This window comes from Somniosus microcephalus, chromosome 11 (assembly GCF_052327205.1).
Source record: "Somniosus microcephalus isolate GS21.2 chromosome 11, FLI_Smic_1.0, whole genome shotgun sequence".
In the NCBI taxonomy this organism is placed as follows: Eukaryota; Metazoa; Chordata; class Chondrichthyes; order Squaliformes; family Somniosidae; genus Somniosus; species Somniosus microcephalus.
In genome coordinates, this window is record NC_140997.1 from 93,600,089 (window position 1) to 93,621,145 (window position 21,057).

Here is a 21,057-nt window from a genome sequence, read left to right on the forward strand (position 1 = left end):
GTGTATCGTGTTTTCTGCCGAATATAATTCCTTATTTAAACTTGATGCAAACACTGGCACCACATGCTGCTGAAGGGGTCAGCGCCTGGCTGTCGGGTGGGGAAGATTCTTAGCCGCTTGGTGCGATCGTGTGCAAACACTGCTTAAAAACGCAGCCAATGTCAAAGGAAAAGTTGCTGCAGAATTCCTTGATGATGGGAAGCTGACAAGGCCATAAAAATGCAAACAAAGCACTGGGGTTCATTTCTAGAGGAATAGAATTCAAAAGCAGAGAAGTTATTTTACTCTAATGTAGAACCTTGGTTAGACCGCATTTAGAGTACGGTGCACAAGTTTTGTCTCCATATTACAGAAAGGATATTGAAAAGGTGCAAAAGGATTTACAAAGATGATACCAGAACTGAGAGGTTATAACTATCAGGAAAGATTGAACAGGCTGGAACTCTTTTTCTCTGGAAAAGAGAAGGCTGAGGAGTGATCTGATAGAGGTCTTTAAAATTATTGAAGGGGTTCAATAGGGTAGACGTAGATAAAATGTTTCTGCGGGGCGGGCGGGGGCAAAACTAGCAGTGATAAATATAAGATAGTCGCTAATAAATCCAGTAGGGATTTCAGGAGAAACTTCTTGACCGAGAGAGTGGTGAGAATGTGAACTCCCTACCATAAGGAGTGGTTGAGGCGAATAGTACAGATGCTTTTAAGAAGATAGATAAGCACATGCGGGAGAAAGGAATAGAAGGATATGTTGATAGGGTGGGAGGAGGCTCATGTGGAACATAAACACCGGCATAGACCAGTTGGGTTGAATGGCCTGTTTGTGCTGTTAGAGAAACGGCTATGTGGCCGTCTTGAAGTAGTTCAGGGTCCCGCTCTGCCCAGTGGCGAAGGGAGCTTCATCAAGGGTCGTGTCCGAACTGGAAGATTTTGTCAGCAGAGTCTCCGATGAGGTGGTGTTGGATTGTGTGGAAGTGTCCAAGGACACACTCTGGGAGTGCTGCGACGTGGAGTTGGTGCTGGTGGATGTGGAACTCTCGGTGTCGGTTGTAGAGTCGGTGCTTCCTCCTCCTCCTCCTGCTCGCCGCCCTGTGGCATTTCCGCTTCAAAGGGCAGCGCCAGCGGCGGCCTGGGCACTGTGTGGGGTGACTTGCGCGTCGGAGTTTCGCCACCAGTGGTGCCGGGGTCCCAGCCCAGACCATGCAGATCGTGGATCCACTGCGAGTCTGCGGGTGACGAGGAGGAGGACGACGTGAAGTTTGTGGTGTCTGACTGCACAGACCACAGGGAGTGAAGGCTGGGGGCATCCTCTTCGTAATGGTCGGCCATGGCGTCATCCTCAAAGGCGTGGTGGAAGACGATGTCACAGCCGATGTGGGGGCCCACCAGAAGCACGCTCTGGTTCGGCCTTGACGCGTGCCACGTTCTGGAGACGGGTGGGAGGTAGATGCCCAGGTCGTGCCAAAATAAGGAAAGGGGCCTAAAGCTCTTGAACTTCACCCTAAGGCATTCATCTTCGTCTTCACCACCATCATCGCTGCTGCTTGACCAGCGAGTCTCCCCTTCCTCGCTGCTGAAGTGAATGCTAGAGAGAAAGAAAAAAAGAACTTGCATTTATACAGCACGTTTCACAACCTCCTTTACAGCCCATGAAGTAACTTGCAGGAAACGCAACAGCCAAATCTTTCATAATTGTAAACACTTCTTTCATATCCCCTCTTTGTTTTCTCTCTTTCCAAGAGAGAAAAGACCCAGTGTAGTCAATCTTTCCTCGTACATCATCCCTTAAAGTGCTGGGTTCGACCGTGTAGCCCTTCCCTGCATCCCCTCCAATAGCTCGATATCCTGTCTGAAATAGGGAGACCAAAGCTGCACACAATACTGCAGATGTGGGGTCAGCAGGGCCAAATACACTTTTAAAATGGCCCCTTGCTAAGCACCCCAACATTGTTTACTTTTTTTACAGCCTGGGAACATTGTGCTGATTTGTGACCCCACGATCTCCCTCCTCCCACACCTCATGTATGCTCCCATTTAGCGCACAATCCTGCCCCTCTGCCAAATCTCATAACCTTACATTTCCCTCCATTAAATTAGAATAAGACAACTCTGAAAATTTAACCTGGGACATCTGTTGAATTTTGAGCAGACAGATAGTAAATTGCACTGTAAGGGAATGAGGGGAATTTGGAAACTTGGCCAACTTCATTTAAATGTGAAAGCTTTGATGAAAGAAAGATTTGCATTTATATAGCACCTTACATGACCTTACAGCCAATGAAGTACTTTTGAAGTGTAGTCACTGTTGTAATGTTGGAAGCCAATTTGCACACAGCAAGCTCCCACAAACAGCAATGACCAGATAATCTGTTTTTTAGTGATGTTGATTGAAGGATAAATATTGGCCAGGACACGGGAGAACTCCCCATCTCTTTGAAATATTGCCATGGGATCTTTTATGTCCACCTGAGAGAGCAGCCAGGGCCTGGTTTAATGTCTCATCGGAAAGACAGCACTTCCAACAGTGCAGCACTCTCTCAGCACTGCATTGGGAGCATCAGCCTTGAATTCTGGGCTCAAGTGTCTGGAACGGGGCTTAGAACTCTACCTACCAACTCAAGAGGTGAGAGTGCTACCAACTGAGCCAAGGCTGATAAACACATCAATTTGCCTCTTGCTTTGTACTTAAAGTTACCAAAATTGAACGTAATTTAACCCAGAAGTTGAAGCATCAAATTTTTACAGTGTACCTTTCGTTTGAATGCGTAGGTTCCACCTGAGCTTGCCAGTTCTCCGGGATGTCCTTGAAATTTCTGTACACAGTAAGCTGCAGTTGAGTTCCCATTGGAATTTCTCCCACTAGGTGGCGCAGTTCACGCAGCTTGTAGCCCAGAACATTTGTGTCACCAATTTTAACCAGGATGTCGCCTGTGTGTAAAAACAAACAGCAAGAAAACTGAAGGAAGAATTAGACAGACTGACAGAAATTAATGCAATGTGGAGATTCCCCCCCACCCCCGCAATACTCCCACTGCTGTACCAAATGTAGCAATATCATGTCTATGTAACAGGTATTTAAATGGGATTTCTACCACTCCTGTTCCAATTTAACATTGCATAGACTTTAAAAATTGCTTCCTTTGCTCTCATTTATTCATGGGATGTGGGCATCACTGGCAATGCCAGCGTTTATTGCCCATCCCTAATTGCCCTTGAGAAGGTGGTGGTGAGCCACCTTCTTGAACTGCTGCAGTCCATGTGGTGAAGGTGCTCCCACAGTGCTGTTAGGGAGGGAGTTCCAGGATTTTGATCCAGCGACGATAATGGAACAACCGATATATTTCCAAGTCAGGATGGTGTGTGACTTGGAGGGGAACTTGGAGGTGGTGGTATTCCCATGGGCCTGCTGCCTTTGTCCTTCTAGGTGGTGGAGGTGGTGGGTTAGGGAGGTGCTTGTGTCTGATTTTTCAATAAGGGTTTCCATTCCTGCCAAGTCCTTGTACCTCAGTGGTCAACAGAAAGATCTAACTCTCACAATTTACCATTCAGAGGTGGAGCTCTGAGCTTGGCTGTACGTACAGATGGGGAGAGTGCTGTCCTGTACATGAGAATTCAACTCAGAATCAGGCAGTATAAACAACCTGGCTGGTACAGACTCTCTTGCTACCAGTCTCAGACTGTATTACAGGCTCAAGGCTACAGTGTGGTACGGTGTTGTCCAATGGTCCAGTAATTCCTCTCTGAACGCGTGAGTACGGTCGGGGTACTCGCGCGTCTGGCCGGAGGAAATGCCCGTGTTCAGCATGCACAGCGCATGCGGGGAAAACCGGCATTTCCAGTCCTCTGAACGAAGGGGTTCAGAGGCACAGCGCGTGCGACTGCACAGGCAGGGCGTGCGCAGTGAAATTCCTTTTTTTTTTCCAGAGTTGCCCGAGTGTAAAGGCCTCCGGTTTTTAAGCGTGGAAAAACCGGACGTAAGTACTTAGTTTTACAGGTAAGTGGGCTTTTAGTACAATTTAGAATTTTTTTTTCCACAGGTTTGTTATTTTTAAAGAATTTACAGTAAGGTAAGTTTAGTTTTAGACCCGATTTTTTAAAAATTTATTTTTTTCAAAAATTTGATTAATTGTTTACAATAGTTTTTTAAAGTTATTCATAGTTAATTTAATTATTGGGATGCTTTTTAAAATTTTATTTAAAGTTTAAGTAGTGTTTTGGGGTGCAGTACTTTTCATGAGTTTGACGGTCTTTACTATCAAACTTATGAATGAAGTTTCCCCTCCCCTGATTGGCTGAACAGTGCTCACCTGATCCCAGCCGGCACATCGCACTAACTACGCCGCTGGGTCAGGTTAGCACAGCGCGCCGGGATCAGAACCGGGCCACTGACGGGAAATCCACTGCGGGCCAGATTTCAGATGTCGGCGTGCAGGGTGAGCGCACATCGGGGGCTTGCACGCGCGGCAAGCCCCCGACAGGAATTACTGGGCCATGAGCCACTAGACACATCTGGCTGATTGGAAATTCAGATGTGGGCAATTGCATTTCGAAACAGTGAGTAACAGACACCATTGTGGTCATGTGATCACAATGCTCATTTGCATAGCTTATGTGAACTTTAACCTCTGTGCATTTGTTGGTAAAATAATGAGACAAAATTAGAGTTTACAATTTTTTTCATCATTGTGAGTGCTTCACTTCCTTGATTTCTGCTTATTGGTTATCTGTTCAAATGTGCGTGACACAGGTGAAAACTCCGCATTTCAGCACCGTGGAAACACACCAGTAACATTAGACGGTGAGGGGAGCTGGTACATGGTTCTCGACCAATCGCAATAACCGCTCCAAGCCAAAGAAAACAAGCCCAACCAATCATAAGACCGTCATGGCAACAGGAGAGCAGCATCCAATTGTGTCTGGATGGAGGGCGAGGGTCTGGATGATGTGGGGGAGGGGCCTGGATGGAGGGTGAGGGTCTGGATGGAGGGGGAGGGGGGAGGGGTCTGGATGGAGGGGGGAGGGGTCTGGATGGAGGGGGGAGGGGTCTGGGGGGAGGGGTCTGGAGGGAGGGGGGAGGGGTCTGGAGGGAGGGGGCGGGGTCGGGAGGGAGGGGGTCGGGATGGAGGGGGCGGGGTCGGGATTGAGGGGGCGCGGGGGCCTGGTTGGAGGGGGGAGGGGGCCTGGAGGGAGGGGGCCTGGATGGAGGGGAGGGGGGGCCTGGATGGAGGGGGCGGGTCTGGATGGAGGGGGAGGGGCCTGGATGTAGGGGGAGGGGCGTCTGGATGGAGGGGAGGGGCCTGGATGGAGGGGGAGGGGCCATTCCTAGTGCGAGCAAGCACTGAGTGCGAGTCATCAAAGAGTGCTGAGAGTTTGGGTAAGTGTGAGAGTTCTTTAATTGTTATTTCTCTTTAAATCATTCTTGATAAGATTACTTAAGCAGTTTAAGTAAAGGGGAAAAGTTAAATATTTGGGATTCTGTTGGTTTAAGAAGAGTAAAACAAGGTTACACTGCAGTAGGAGTAAATTGGCACAGCAGGCAGTTGTCTCGTTGTGCGAGTTAACATTCTCAGCAATCACTCTGATGGATTCCAAGTTCCGCTTGCAAATGCTGATAAAAACCTAGAAGCTGCACCAAGGTGTTTGGTGTCTGATAAACTCATGCCAGAATTCCAAACTTTGGTGAAAGAGAGACTGCAAAGTGTCGCACTGAATGGTGGCAGATGTTTGTTCAGTACATTGACCTGTATTGTGTATTAAACGGTTTTCCACTAAAATTAGTGCAAGTGGCTAAAACGGTATCGCCGTAGCAACGCCTGTGGCCGGTCAGCGATTGCTATTGGTCGACACTGTGACTGAGTCCTCTGGTCTGCTCCATGAGTGTTTCTCAGTGCGACAGTATTGAAAGTTAAAGATAACAACAGAAAATGCTGGAAAAACTCAGCAGGCCAGGCAACATCCGTGGAGAGAAATTAGAGTCGACATTTCGGGTCAAACCCTTTTTCTAAACTGGAAAGGAAATGAAATAGATTGAAAGGCAGGGCTGGGGAGGGAACAAAAGAAGTGAATAGACATTAAGAGGTATTCAAAACGAGACGAGATGGTGATAGGACTAGTAAAGAGACAAAAGACGGCTCAGATTAGGTGTGAAATGTACTGGCAGAATGAGAGACAGCTGCCATGTAAAATAAAAGAGGAAAGGGTGGGGGGGGAGGAAAAACCCAAAACAAAGGGGTGGAAAAAAAATATAAGTAAAAATGTAATAGGGGCCGAGGTTATGATCTGAAATTGTTGAACTCGATATTGAGTCCGGAAGGCTGCAAAGTGCCTAATCGGAAGATGAGGTGCTGTTCCTCGAGTTTACGTTGAGCTTCCGTGGAACAATACAAGAGGCCAAGTTAGTCCGCCAGTGATGGACTGATCTCCGGAGGCAATAATTTAAACTTTTACTTTAGATCAAATGCTGACGTTTTGTTCAGACGCTTACAGAAACTATGTCTGTAATTTAAATCAAATGTAACTTGTATAATTAATCCCCCTAAGTAGTGTAAGAATTATAGCTTCCAACTTTTGTAACGTGTATTTATATTTTGAATTAAGCAGCAATGACATTTTCTAACCAAATCTCATGTGTAAATTGAATGTATTAGCATAAGTGAATCATGTTATCCTAAATAGCACACTGATTTTACCCACGATTTTTAATGATAGAACTTGGGATATTAAATGAGAAGCTAAATATAGCAAGCAGTCATTTCAGTTTAAACTATTCTCCTGATCCAGTTAGCAAAACGTTTTAAGTCTCTTACCCCATGGGAAAAGGATTTGATTCTTAGTTTTGCAAAAGCCTGCTCAAACTCACCATGAAGCCCCTCAGATCGACCAATGTCAGCCATGGCTCAATGCTGAGCACATTCTCACCTCTCAGTCAGCAGGTCGTGACTTCAAGTCCCACTCCAAACACTTAAGCACAAAATCCAGGCTGACACCCCCAGTGCAGTGCTGAGGGAGTGCTGCACTGTCAGAGGTGCCGTCTTTCGGATGAGACACTAAACCGAGGCCCCATCTGCTCTCAGGTGGACGTAAAAGATCCCGTGGCATTATTCTAAGAAGAGCGGGGGAGTTCTCCCCGGTGTCCTGGCCAATATTAAGTCCTCAACTAAAATAGATAATCTGGTCATTATCACATTGCTGTTTGTGGGAGCTTGCTGTGCACAAATTGGCTGCCGCGTTTCCTACGTTGCAACAGTGACTTAACTTTGAAAGTACTTTATTGGCTGTCCTGAGGTTGTGAAAGGTGCCATATAAATACAAGTTCTTTTTTTTTAATTTTACAATCTAGTCAACTCAAAATTGTCATCTTTAAGGAAGCTAGCCAAAGCTTTAATGTGTGGACTTGCTCCAACAGACTGACATTAAAGCAGCATTGTGTTTGAGAGCAGCAATATGGGCTAGAATCATGGAATGGTTACAGCACAGAAGGCGGCCATTCGGCCCATCAAGCTCGTGCCGGCTCTCTGCAAGAGCACTTCTGCTAGTCCCACTCCCCCGCCCTTTCCCCGTAGCCCTGCAAATTTTTTTCCTTCAGGTACTTACCCAATTCCCTTTGAAAGTCACAATTGAATCTGCCTCCACCACCCTATCAGGCAGTGAATTTCAGATCCTAACCACTTGCTGCGTAAAAATGTTTTTCTTCATGTCGCCTTTGGTTCTTCTGCCAATCACCTTAAATCTGTATCCTTTGATTCTCAACCCTTCCACCAATGGGAACAGTTTCTCTCTATCTACTCTGTCCAGACCCCTCATGATTTTGAACACCTCTATCAGATCTCCTTTCAACCTTCTCTTCGCTAAGGAGAACACCCCCAGCTTCTCCAGTCTATCCATGTAACTGAAGTCCCTTATCCCTGGAACCATTCTCGTAAATCTTTTCTGCACCCTCTCTAAGGCCTTCACATCCTTCCTAAAGTGCGGTGCCCAGAATTGGACACAATACTCCAGTTGAGGCCGAACCAGTGTTTTATAAAGGTTCATCATAACTTCCTTGCTTTTGTACTCTATGCCTCTAAGCCCAGGATCCTGTATGCTTTTTTAACAGCTTTCTCAACCTGCCCTGCCACCTTCAACGATTTGTGCACATATACCCCCAGGTCTCTCTGTTCATGCACCCACTTTAGAATTGTACCCTTTAGTTTATATTGCCCCTCCTCATTCTTCCTACCAAAATGTATCACTTTGCACTTTTCTGCGTTAAATTTCATCTGCCACATGTCCGTCCATTCCACCAGCCTGTCTATGTTTTCTTGAAGTCTATCACTATCCTCCTCACTGTTCACTATACTTCCAAGTTTTGTGTCATCTGCAAATTTTGAAATTGTGCCCTGTACACCCAAGTCCAAATCATTAATATACATCAAGAAAAGCAGTGGTCCTAGTACTGACCCCTGGGGAGCACCACTGTGTACCTTCCTCCAGTCTGAAAAACAACCGTTCACCACTACTCTCTGTTTCCTGTCATTTTGCCAATTTCATATCCATGCTGCCACTGTCCCTTTTATTCCATGGGCTTCAACTTTGCTGGCAAGCCTATTATGTGGCACTTTATCAAACACCTTTTGGAAGTCGATGTACACCACGTCAACCGCATTGCCCTCATCAACCCTCCGTTCCCTCATCAAAAAACTCGATCAAGTTGGTTAAACACGATTTGCCATTAACAAATCCGTGCTGGCTTTCCTTAATTAATCCAGACTTGTCCAAGTCACTGTGGCCCTTTTACCTTCATTTCTGAATTTAGACAAAAACTGGGGATTAAACGACTATAGCAATGACACTAAAACAAAAGCAAAATACCGTGGATGTTGGAAATCTGAAAATCATTTACTATTTGTTCACCATTAACCATTTATACCTCCTCCTTTGTTTCTTTACTTGTCCCATTACCACCTCCTTTTGTCGTTCAATCACTCCTGCCCTCCACCCTATCACAGACCATCCCCTTTTGCTCGCTCCCTTGTTTATAAACTGTTAAATCTCTAACTTCTACCAGTTCTGATCAAAAGTCATTCACCTGAAACGTTAACACTGTTTCTCTCTCCACAGATGTTGGCTGAGCTGCTGAGTGTTTCCAGCATTTTCTGTTTTTTACTTTATTTATTATAGAGACGGCACATCAAATTACATAGTTACAACACGGAAACAGAACATTTGGCAACTGGTGCACGCCACCCGAGCCTCCTCCCTCCCCTCTTTATCTGGGTGGATAGCAGGGGCTGAACTGGTGCATGCCACACGAGCCCCCTCCCTCCCCTCTTTATCTGGGTGGATAGCAGGGGCTGAACTGGTGCATGCCACACGAGCCTCCTCTCTCCCCTCTTTATCTGGGTGGATAGCAGGGTCTGAACCCCATCAGCATACCCTTCTCCCTCATGTGTGGAGTTTTGAGTTTTGGTGACGCTGTTGAGGGCCGCACACCAATGTTCCCCCTGAGGTGTGTGGCCGCATGGTCGGGCACCACTGCTGAGGTCCCATGCAGGCTGCTCACCAGCTCCTGCCGCTGGCAGAGCTATTGCGCAGCAAAGTTAAAGGGACCGCGCACAATGGTGAGAGCAAAGTGTTAAATTTGAAACAGGCCAACTCATAGAGTTGATCATCACTCCCACTTCTACCCTGCCAATAATTTATAAAAATAAATTCAGATAGTAGTCAGATACTATCTTAAATACACAAAATGTGTACTGAAAGTCTACGTGGCTGTTTGGCCAAGTGGTTCAAGTCTGCGGGGCCTGCGGTGTGAGATCCCTTTAGTGTGCCAATTACGGGAGCCTGAGGCAATGCAAGGCCTGAACCTGCTGTAACTGGGTCTGTGCCAGAGTTACGCCGGGAGACTGGCGCTACCCTTGCTGAATTCAGACAACACCTTTCGCCCAATTGCACCAATAAACAAAAATAGCATTTTATAACTCACTGGAATGAAATCAAGCCCAGGTATTCTGCGGCGAGTGTTTCACCTCCTGACTCCCCAAAGCCTTCCCACCATCTACAAGGCACAAGTAAGGAGTGTGATGGAATACTCTCCATTTGCCTGGATGAATGCAGCTCCAACAACACTCAAGAAGCATGACACCATCTGGGACAAAGCAGCCCGCTTCATTGGCACCCCATCCACCACCTTAAACATTCACTCACTCCCATCACCGGCGTACCGTGGCTGCAGTGTGTACCATCTACAGGATGCACTGCAGCAACTCGCCAAGGCTTCTTCGGCAGCACCTCCCAAACCCACGACCCCTTCCAGCTAGAAGGACAAGGGCAGCAGGCACATGGGAACACCACTACCTGCAAGTTCCCCTCCAAGTGGGGGGCACGGTGGCATAGTGGTTAGCACTGTTGCCTCACAGCGCCAGGGACCCGGGTTCAAATCTGGCCTCGGGCGACTGTCTGTGTGGAGTTTGCACATTCTCCCTGTGTCTGCGTGGGTTTCCTCTGGGTGCTCCGGTTTCCTCCCACAGTCCAAAGATGTGCAGGTTAGGTTGATTTGGCCATGATAAATTGACCCTTAGTGTTAGGGGATTAAATACGTGGGGTTACAGGGATAGGGTGGGATATGTGTCGGTGCAGGCTTGATGGGCCAAAATGGCCTTTATCTGCACTGTAGATTCTGTGATTGTGAAGTCACGCACCATCCTGACTTGGAAATATACCATCGATCCTTCATCCTCGCTGGGTCAAAATCCTGGAACTCCCTCCCTAACAGCACTGTGGGAGCACCTGCACCACACGGACTGCAGTGGTTCAAGGCGGCGGCTCACCACCACCTTGTCAAGGGCAATTAGGGATGGGCAATAAATGTTGGCCTTGCCAGCAATGCCCAGACCGCACGAACGAATAAAAAATAAAAAAAATTTTTTTGAAATAGTGGCTAAAATTCCTTCAGAAACGAGTTGAGACTAAAAACTCGCTGCCAGTTTTTTTTAAAGTTCTAAGTAAACAATCTTCCAATCGCTTCGATTGTGTCAATTCCAAGTCATGCTGCCAATGATATTTTATATATTTAAAGAATTTGTTTTTGTGCATTTATCTGGAAAGTTCGCACAGATTTATGGAAACTGAACACACAAACCGTGAGTAACTCACCTTTCACGTTGCCATGACGGAGCAGAATCTGAGGATTCGGGTGTGATAACGACACATTGATGCAGCGAACGGCAGATTGGATTTGCCCGCCTGTGTTTTTAGTTCTGGCTACCTCGGAGACAATGATCCGCCTCCTGACATTACGTGGGGCGGGGTCAGGTGTGGCGGGCGTTCAGCCTCGAAGCCAGGACTCGGCGGGCCGGATTGAATCCATTGGCAGGACAGATTTTGCCTGCCACTGATCTATGCTATTTTCCTCAGCCACTCCCTGTTGCAGCGAGTTCCACATTCTCACCACTCTCTGGGTGAAGAAGTTTCTCCTGAATTCCCTATTTGATTTATTAGTGACTATCTTATATTCTTGACCTCTAGTTTTGGAACCCCCCACAAGTGGAAACACATAACTACTTCTGAGGGGTGTGGGGGGAGGGGAAGAGAGGGATGTGGGGGGAGGGAAGAGAGGGGTGTGGGTGGGGGAAAGAGAGGGGTGTGGGGGGGGGGAAGAGAGGGGTGTGGGAGGGGAAGAGAGGGGTGTGGGAGGGGAAGAGAGGGGTGTGGGAGGGGAAGAGAGGGGTGTGGGAGGGGAAGAGAGGGGTGTGGGAGGGGAAGAGAGGGGTGTGGGAGGGGAAGAGAGGGGTGTGGGGGGGAAGAGAGGGGTGTGGGGGGGAAGAGAGGGGTGTGGGGGGGGAAGAGAGGGGTGTGGGGGGGGAAGAGAGGGGTGTGGGGGGGGGAAGAGAGGGGTGGGGGGAAAGAGAGAGTGGGGGGAGAGAGAGAGTGGGAGGGGGAGAGAGTTTCTGGATCTAGACAATTGAAGCCGATTTACAATTAGGATTATTTGAAGAAACCATTATAGAGTTAAAAACAAGTGTGAGGAATTTCAGGTGCAAAGCTGCTGGAAAAAACTCAACTATTTCAACATATTTAAACACAAATGCTATTGTTTAAACTGTGCCAACTCATTACTTGGGACATTCAGATAGATTTTAGCAATTTTGTAATGGCCGGACTCTGGTTTGAATGCGTGGTCAGCATCTGGCACAATAATAGGTCAGCTTTCTCATTACATGTTTCTTTCCTAGCCGACATGTTTGCTGGCTGTCCAGCTAATAAAAGATTTTTAAAAATACATTGTTGTGTTTGTTTAGTTACTGCAGCGTTAGTTCATTCCCCCCATCCCCAGCCCCCACTCGCTCTCCCTTGGCCGACTGGTTTTGAAAGCGCAGTCAGTGTTTCACTGGATCGATCGTTTATGGGCAGTTCTTTTTTTTTTAAATACCTGGTTTCAGGTTTGCTCCTCTGTCTCCGGGACTGTTCTTAACAATACGCACAATCTGCAGAAAGGATCCGTGTTCAATCAGGACCAAACCCAGGCCTTTGACATCCTTCTCAATGAACGTTTTTAGGCTTCTACCTAAGTTGTGTTCCGGACTCCCTTTCACATCTCGATCCGACTCTGCAACACACGACAGCCTTGTTTAAAAACAGGAGTGTGTACATTATTATGTGTTATTTGAATTCCGTGCTGTGCACTTGTGAAATAGATACTGAGGAAGATGCAGAAAAAGATTCACAAGGATGATACCACACCCCTCTCTTCTAAAGTGGCGACGGCCCCTGGTGCATTTACCTGCTATAAGTGTATAAAAGCAGGGCTCCTGTTGTAGACCGTTTTATTGAAAGTGGCTTTGCTGCTGACAAAATGATTTGAAGCTGGAAGCTATGAAATATTTCTGATTGATAGTTTCAGAAACGTAAATAGGTTCAAACAAAGATGCCTTAAATGAAGGAATAGATTTTTTTTTTAAAGGAGGAAAACCTGGAAGGAGCTGTCTGTTCAGAAGAAGAAAGCTCGGTGGCGGGGATAGAACTTTTAGTTTGTGGGAGAGTGGAGAAGCTGCTCCAGTAGCTGTGGAAGCGACACGGGACAGCTGGCTTGAGGAGCAGTGAACAGCAAGTGTGTTGCAAGAGTTGATGGTACTTGTACTTAAAGTTCAGATATTATCTTGCACCACTGAAGGTTAGAGCTAAGCTCGAGCGGATCCTGGGATGTTGTCTAAGCTCCTTGATTGTGTTACGCTGCTTGGCCCCAACGTAATATTATTTAAGCTGTCTCATGAACACAAGAATATTGCATTATCCTGTTGATGCTACACGTGGGCTGTGTTGTGATTTTTCTATTTATGCTCTTGGTCGTGTGTCTCCTGCCAGCTGGATGAGGTGCTGAATGATATATAGGTGCCTTCCCATAGAGGAGGTGGAAAAATTAAAAAGGCAGGTCACTTTGGGCAGCCCTTCACCCTGCTTAGCAGAAGCCTCTGAGTAGGTTGTTGGCTCGCCCCTCAGACGTGGGTTGATGTGATGTTGTGTGTCATTAGGGCAAGTCCTGAAGAGGGAGCAAGATTCATTTTGTTACATAAATATTTACTAAAGATGAAATATTAATGCTCAGAACCTCCTCTTGTCCCACTTGGGTATAATTTACATGAAAATAAACACTAGGTGAGCTGGTGTTCCATAACCATGCTTAGGAATGTGATAGAAGACATGGAACGCATAACAGCATTATAGGGTGAAGGTAGATATTGTAAAGTGATGAGATGTACACGAGAGGAAAGAGGGGTCTGAGTTGGGTCAGTATATCTTTAATCACTAAAACAGTTGGGCTAAATCAATTGACCCATTGTTGAGGCAGGTCTCCTGGTAATGGGCTGTGCACCAGGAGAACACAATGCGGCCTATTGTTGTATAGTTAAAGGGGATGTAGTGTACATAAATTTTCAGAAAATGTTCGATAAGGTGTCTCAAGAGGCTTGTTAGAAAAATTCAGATGCACAGTGTAAGAGAAAATGTAGCAGTATGGATCAGGAGCTGATTGACAGAAAGTTGGTATAGTTCGGACGGATTGGAAGTGATGTTCCCCCGGGGCCAGTGCTGGCTCCACTTTTGTTCTTGACAGTTGCTTTGGAATCTTGAAATTTGCTGACAACACAAAGGTAGGCGGTATGGCAAACAGTGAGGAGAACTGTAAAAGGCTTCAGAAGACACAGATGGGTTAGTGGAAAGCATAGTTAGATGGAAGATGCAATTTACATAGAAATTACAACATGGAAACAGGCCGCTCAGCCCAACCAGTCCATGTTGGTGTTATCCTTTATACGAGCAGTATCCTAATCCCATGTGACCTTTCCTTTATCTCCCGTTCCTTCAAACACCTATCTAACTTAAATATTGATTTGGTCTCTGCTTCAATCACTTACTCCAATAGTGCACTCCACAGCCCCACAACCCTTTGTGTAAAGAGGTTTCTTCTGCTATCTGTGCTAAATCTCTTACATTTATTCTTGTATCTATATGTCCCTTGTTCTAGACCCCTCCATCACTGGAAGCAGTCTGTCCCATCCCTTCATAATTTTGAACACCTATCAAATCACCATGTAACCTTCTCTGGTCCAATTTTTCAATTATTTTTGTAGATCCTCATACCAGGCAACATCCTGTTAATCTGTGCTGTACCCTCTTTAGTGTGAAGCCTGAAATTGCACACAGTACTACAACAGTGGTCTTACTAAGTTTTATAAAGATTTACCGTTACATCTATAGCTATCTTCTCCCTTGGGTGTCCTCGTACAGGAAATACAGAAAGTTAGCATGTAGGTACAGCAAGCAATTAAGAAGGCAAATGGCATGTTGGTCTTTATTGCAAGGGGGCTGGAGTACAAGAGTAAGAAAGTCTTGCTACAATTACACAGGGCTTTGGTGAGACCACACCTGGAGTACTGTGCACAGTTTTGGTCTCCTTATCTAAGGAAAGATATACTTGCCTTAGAGGTGGTGCAACGAGGTTCACCAGATTGATTCCTGGGATGAGAGGGTTGTCCTATGAAGAGAGATTGAGTAGATTGGGCCCTACACTCTCTGGAGTTTAGAAGAATGAGAGGTGATCTCAGTGAAACATACAAGATTCTGAAGGGGATTGACAGGGTAGATGCTGAGAGATCGTTTCCCCTGGCTGGAGAGTCTAGAACTAGGGGGCATAGTCTCAGGATAAGGGATTGGCCATTTAAGGCTGAGATGAGGAATTTCTTCACTCAGAGGGTTGTGAATCTTTGGAATTCTCTACCCCAGAGGGCTGTGAATGCTGAGTCTTTGAATATATTCAAGGCTGAGATCGATAGATTTTTGGACTTCAGGGGAATTGAGGGATATGGGGACCGAGCGGGAAAGTGGAGTTGAGGTCGATGATCAGCCAGGGTCTTATTGAATGGCGGAGCAGGCTCGAAGGACCGTATGGCCTACTCCTGCTTCTAATTCTTATTTTCTTGCGTTCTGTCAGTCGCAATTGAAAGAGTGGGCACCATTGGCAGAGTGAATTATTCCCAGATCTCCACCAGCAATTGGGAGTCTGAGAGGGATCCAGGATGACCCTGCCTGCACTTGTGCTTAGGTCCAGTCTCAGTGCCTATCCCACCGTGGCTACTGCTCCGATTAGGACATTGGTCGCTCAAACCCACATCCAACCACTTTGTGGTTCTGTGCATTGGTGCTTCGCTTAATTTGCCATTCACGTACAACATTAATGTTTTTTAAAAATTGATATGCTTGACGTGGATCCAGCCATTGTGAGTGGGGTGCCTCGCCCCGCCTTTTGCGAACTCTTGACGTGGGCAGCCATTGTGAGTGGGGTGCCTCACCCCGCCTTTCGCGAACTCTTGACATGGATCCAGCCATTGTGAGTGGGGTGCCTCGCCCCGCCTTTCGCGAACTCTTGACGTGGGCAGCCATTGTGAGTGGGGTGCCTCGCCCCACCTTTCGCAAACTTTTGACGTGGGCAGCCATTGTGAGTGGGGTGCCTCGCCCCGCCTGTCGCAAATTCTTGACGTGGATCCAGCCATTGTGAGTGGGGTGCCTCGCCCCGCCTGTCGCGAACTCAACGTGGGCAGCCATTGTGAGTGGGGTGCCTCACTCCGCCTTTCGCGAACTCTTGACGTGGATCCAGCCATTGTGAGTGGGGTGCCTCACTCCGCCTTTCGTGAACTCTTGACGTGGGCAGCCATTGTGAGTGGGGTGCCTCACTCCGCCTTTCGCGAACTCTTGACGTGGATCCAGCCATTGTGAGTGGGGTGCCTCGCCCCGCCTTTCGCGAACTCTTGATGTGGGCAGCCATTGTGAGTGGGGTGCCTCACCCCGCCTGTTGCGAACTCTTGACGTGGATCCAGCCATTGTGAGTGGGGTGCCTCGCCCCGCCTTTCGCGAACTCTTGATGTGGGCAGCCATTGTGAGTGGGGTGCCTCACCCCGCCTGTCGCGAACTCTTGACGTGGATCCAGCCATTGTGAGTGGGGTGCCTCGCCCCGCCTTTCGCGAACTCTTGATGTGGTCAGCCATTGTGAGTGGGGTGCCTCACCCCGCCTGTCGCGAACTCTTGACATGGATCCAGCCATTGTGAGTGGGGTGCCTCGCCCCGCCTTTCGCGAACTCTTGACGTGGATCCAGCCATTGTGAGTGGGGTGCCTCGCTCCGCCTGTCGCGAACTCTTGACATGGGCACTTGGCTCCTCTTCAGCAGAAGACTGGGTGCATTGTATTGTACTGCATCTGCCATGCATCTGCCCAATCACCCAACCTGTCCAAATCATACTGGAGTTTCTCGGCATCCTCCTCACAGCACACACGCCCACCCAGCTTTGTGTCATCTGCAAACTTGGAGATATTACATCTAGTTCCCTCGTCTAGATTATTAATATATATTGTGAATAGCTGGGGTCCTAGGACCGATCCCTGCAGTACCCCACTAGTCACTACCTGCCACTCGGAAAAAGACCCATTTATTCCAACGCTTTGCTTCCTGTCTGCCAACCAGTTCTCTATCCAAGTCAGTACCTTGCCCCCAATCCCATGTGCCTTAACTTTACACGCTAATCTCTTATGCGGGACCTTATCGAAAGCCTTCTGAAAGTCCAAATACACCACATCCACTGGTTCTCCCTTATCTATTCTACCAGTTGCATCCTCAAAAAATTCCAGTAGATTAGTCAAGCACGATTTACCTTTTGTAAATCCATGTTGACTTTGTCCAATCCTGTCACTGTTTTCCAAGTGCTATTACATCTTTTATAATGGACTCTAGCATTTCCCCCACTACCGATGTCAGGCTTACTGGTCTATAATTCCTCGTTTTCTCTCTACCACCTTTTTTGAACAGTGGGGTAACATTAGCTACCCTCCAATCCATGGGAACTGTTCCAGAGTCTCTAGAATTTTGGAAGATGACCAGCAATGCATCTACTATTTCTAGGGCCACTTCCTTAAGTACCCTCGGATGTAGATTATCAGGCCCTGGGGATTTATCGGCCTTCAATCCCATCAATTTCCCTAACACCATTTCCCTACAAATATTGATGCTGATACTGATGTTTCCACTGTGGGGGAGACCAAAACTAGGGGCCATAGATATCAGATAGTCACTAATAAATTCAATAGGGAATTCAGGAGAAACTTCTTTACCCAGAGAGTGGTGAGAATGTGAAACTCGCGACCACAGGGAGTAGTTGAGGCGAATAGCACAGATACATTTAAGGGGAAGCTGGCTAAGCACATGAAGGAGAAAGGAATAGAAGGATATGCTGATGGGGATTAGATGAAGAGAGGAGGGAGGAGGCAGGTGTGGAGCATAAACACCGGCACGAACCAGTGGGCCAGAATGGCCTGTTTCTGTGCTGTAGACTCGATGTAATTCCATGTAAGACAAAGAATTAATAATCCCCTGAAAATATTGTACTTATCATGGACTCAACAACAACAACTTGCATTTATACAGGACAGGTGACCAAAAGCTTGGTCAAAAAAGTCGACTTTAAAGAGTGTCTTAAATGAGGAGAGAGAGGTAGCGAGGCGGAGAGGTTTAGGGAGGGAATTCCAGAACTTAGGGCCTCGGCAGCTGAAGGGACGGCCGCCAATGGTGGAGCGATTAAAATCAGGGATGTGCAAGAGGCCAGAATTAGAGGAGTGCAGATATCTTGGGGCGGTTGGAGGAGATTACAGAGATAAGGTGGGGGGGGCGAGGGCATGGAGGGATTTGAAAACAAGGACGAGAATTTTAAAATCGAGGTGTTGCCAGACCGGGAGCCAATGTAGGTCAGCGAGCACAGAGGCAATGGGCGAATGGGACTTGGTGTGAGCTAGAACACGGGCAGCAGAGTTTTGGATGACCTCAAGTTTACGAGGGTGCACGGTGGGAGGCAGGCCAGGGGTGCCTTGGAATAGTCGAGTCTGGAGGTAACAAAGGTATGGATGCGGGTCTCAGCAGCGGATGAGCTGAGGCAAGGGGGTGGAGACGGGCGATGTTACTGAGTTGGAAGTAGGCGGTCTTGGTGATGGAGAGAATGTGAAGCCAGAAACTCAGCTCAGGGTCAAATGGGACGCCAACGTTTAAGACGCTCCTTAAAACCTACCTCTTTGACCAAGCTTTTGGTCACCTGTCCAAATATCTCCTTATGTGGCTCAGTGACAAATGTTGTTTGATAGTCGCTGCTGTGCAATGCCTTGTGACGTTTTATACGTTAAAAACGCTGTATAAATACAAGTTGATGTTGTTGACTACCGTAATGTACCGTGTATATTGTATACCCTGACTATAACGTACAACGTGTTGTAACCAATGAACAATGAATGGCACTAAAAAGACCGATAAATCTAAACTAACCCCTCCCCCGGTCCATTCTTTCCTTTGCCTTTGTAAAACGGACTGTCTTTGCATCAAACCCACCTCTTTCGGGACGGACGTTCCAATCCTCGGTTGTCATGAGCAAAATGGAGCTGAGCTGAGAGACGATTATATCAGCCACAAACACAACTTGTGCTTTGCTCGGCCCCCGTGCAACGACCGGGTTCATGGCAAGCGCAGAAGCGGGCGGAACATTCAAATACAAATCCTCGGATCTCCCGTGGCAACAGACGGAAGCTTTCACGTTCGGAAATGGACTCATTCTGGAATGCTGCCGCTGCCGTGCTTCCCGGTTTATTGGGTAAAGGAGGAGCGAGCCGGAGACAGGGAGCAGCCGACGGTGTGGGATTCTACAACTATTATAAATACCCCGTGTCTGTAGATCAAATGCTGCAGCCCCTGAAACTCCTCTTTCAAATTCCGCTTCCTCGCACATCCTCACAGTGAACATAGCTCTGTGCTTGCACACGGGCCGAATTAATTAATTTGAACACAGTAAATACATTTTTTTTTAAAACGGTGCAAATTTAAAATTAATAAAAACTTTAGTGTTGAATTCGATCCCAGTCGCGATGCTCCATGTTTTAATAAGGAAGAGATACTGAGCTTGTTCTAAACTGTGCAGTTTGGGAAATTCTGGTGTTACCGACTGGATAAGAACGAGAGTTTGTAAACAGGTCAATCAGCGGGGGAAACAAAGACTATCAGTCTGCTGTCATTATACACAAGGTTACTGAGCAGTCTGTGAGAGTTGCTTTCTACAAGATCACCTTGCCAGACTGAAAGGTCCATGTGACTCTTCATTGCACGTCTCAGAATGACCGCAAAGCGCTTCAGATACAGCGGCTTACTTTAACAACAATCACTCCATTTCAAGCTAAATGCCCCCTGCTCCGGGAGGACCCACTGACCCCCCAGAGCCGCCCGCCTCGCTGTTTTCTTCTCTTGCCCAGCCTCTTCTATTCATTTTGTCCAGACTTCGGCGCCCTTTGCAAAGTTTCACAGCATGCCGCCTGCAAGGTTTTGGAATCAAGCACCTTTAACTTCCTTAAAAAAATCTGTAGCTAGGGGGATATTATTATAATAACTGTAGTAAGCCCTGGGGACTGCAGGTAGTTTTAGAATCTCCCACAATCTGCTGCCTGCGGCTTGCTCCAGTAAATCTGGAAGCATTGCATCTGCAACATTCCAGAATCATTACATTTCCCACTGTGAAAGCTTCCCCTAAACTGTCCTCTGTTGCCAGGGGAGATTTGCAACCGTTTGCAGAGAGTGAGTGAGTGAAAGAGAGAGGCAGTGGCTATGGGCAGCAGTTTGGTATCTGGCCATCTGAGGAGCATCCTGTCAGAGAGCAGCGATAGGAATAACTCATCCCCCAAGCTCAGGAGGAGAGGAGAGGGACTCAGCATTCAGGGACCCAACTGTGGTTTAGAGAGCGTCGAGCTGGCGAGCTTTCCAAGGCGATGGTCTTCAGCTCCCTTCCATGCTGTGCCGGATGTTGTCGAGGCCATTCGCTCTCCCATTCCGTTCCGTAGGACACTGAGTTCATCCACAGGGTGGCGGCTTCTTGTGGGCTGACATCAGAGGGCCTGCTGCTGCTGCAATCCAATAAAGTGGAACAGCAATAGGCTTCTCCAGCACTAGCACAAGAGGGAGCTGTTTCCAATTTAAATCTCTCCCCCTCCCCCCCGCAATCCAGATTCCTGGACTTCAGGTTTTAATTTAACGCCTGCTCTAGAATTAGTTCACTAACAATTTACCAAAATTGAGGGCGTTCTGTGTACCTCAAAATATCTTTATATTTTCTCTTGTGTTTTCTTCATTTTAAGTCTATCTTATAAGGATATTTTTCCACATTGTTTCCCCCCCATTTTTTAAATTTCCAATCAACTACAACAACAACTTGCATTTATATAGCGCCTTTAACATAGTAAAACCTCCCAAGGCGCTTCACAGGAGCGTTCTAAAACAAAATTTGACACTGAGCCACATAAGCAGATATTAGGACAGGCTTGGTCAAAGAGGTAGGTTTTAAGTAGCGTCTTAGAGGAGAGAGAGGCGGAGAGGTTTAGGGAGAGAATTCCAGACCTTAGGGCTTGGGCAGATGAAGGCACAGCCACCAATGGTTGAGTGATTATAATCAGGGATGCGCAACAGGCCAGAATTGGAGGAGTGCAGAGATCTCAAAGGGTTATAGGACTGGAGGAGG

General features: G+C 47.2%; 1 pseudogene across 1 annotated transcript; it reads right to left on the reverse strand.

Moving 5' to 3' along the window:
• Positions 1 to 255: 255 nt before the first annotated feature.
• LOC147110760 (uncharacterized) lies at positions 256 to 20,421 on the reverse strand (annotated as a pseudogene). Its single transcript, XR_015079982.1, has 4 exons — positions 18,891 to 20,421; positions 12,404 to 12,580; positions 2,745 to 2,922; positions 256 to 1,579 (listed from the first exon to the last, which is right to left on the reverse strand). The product of XR_015079982.1 is annotated as an uncharacterized LOC147110760 (transcript).
• Positions 20,422 to 21,057: the final 636 nt, after the last annotated feature.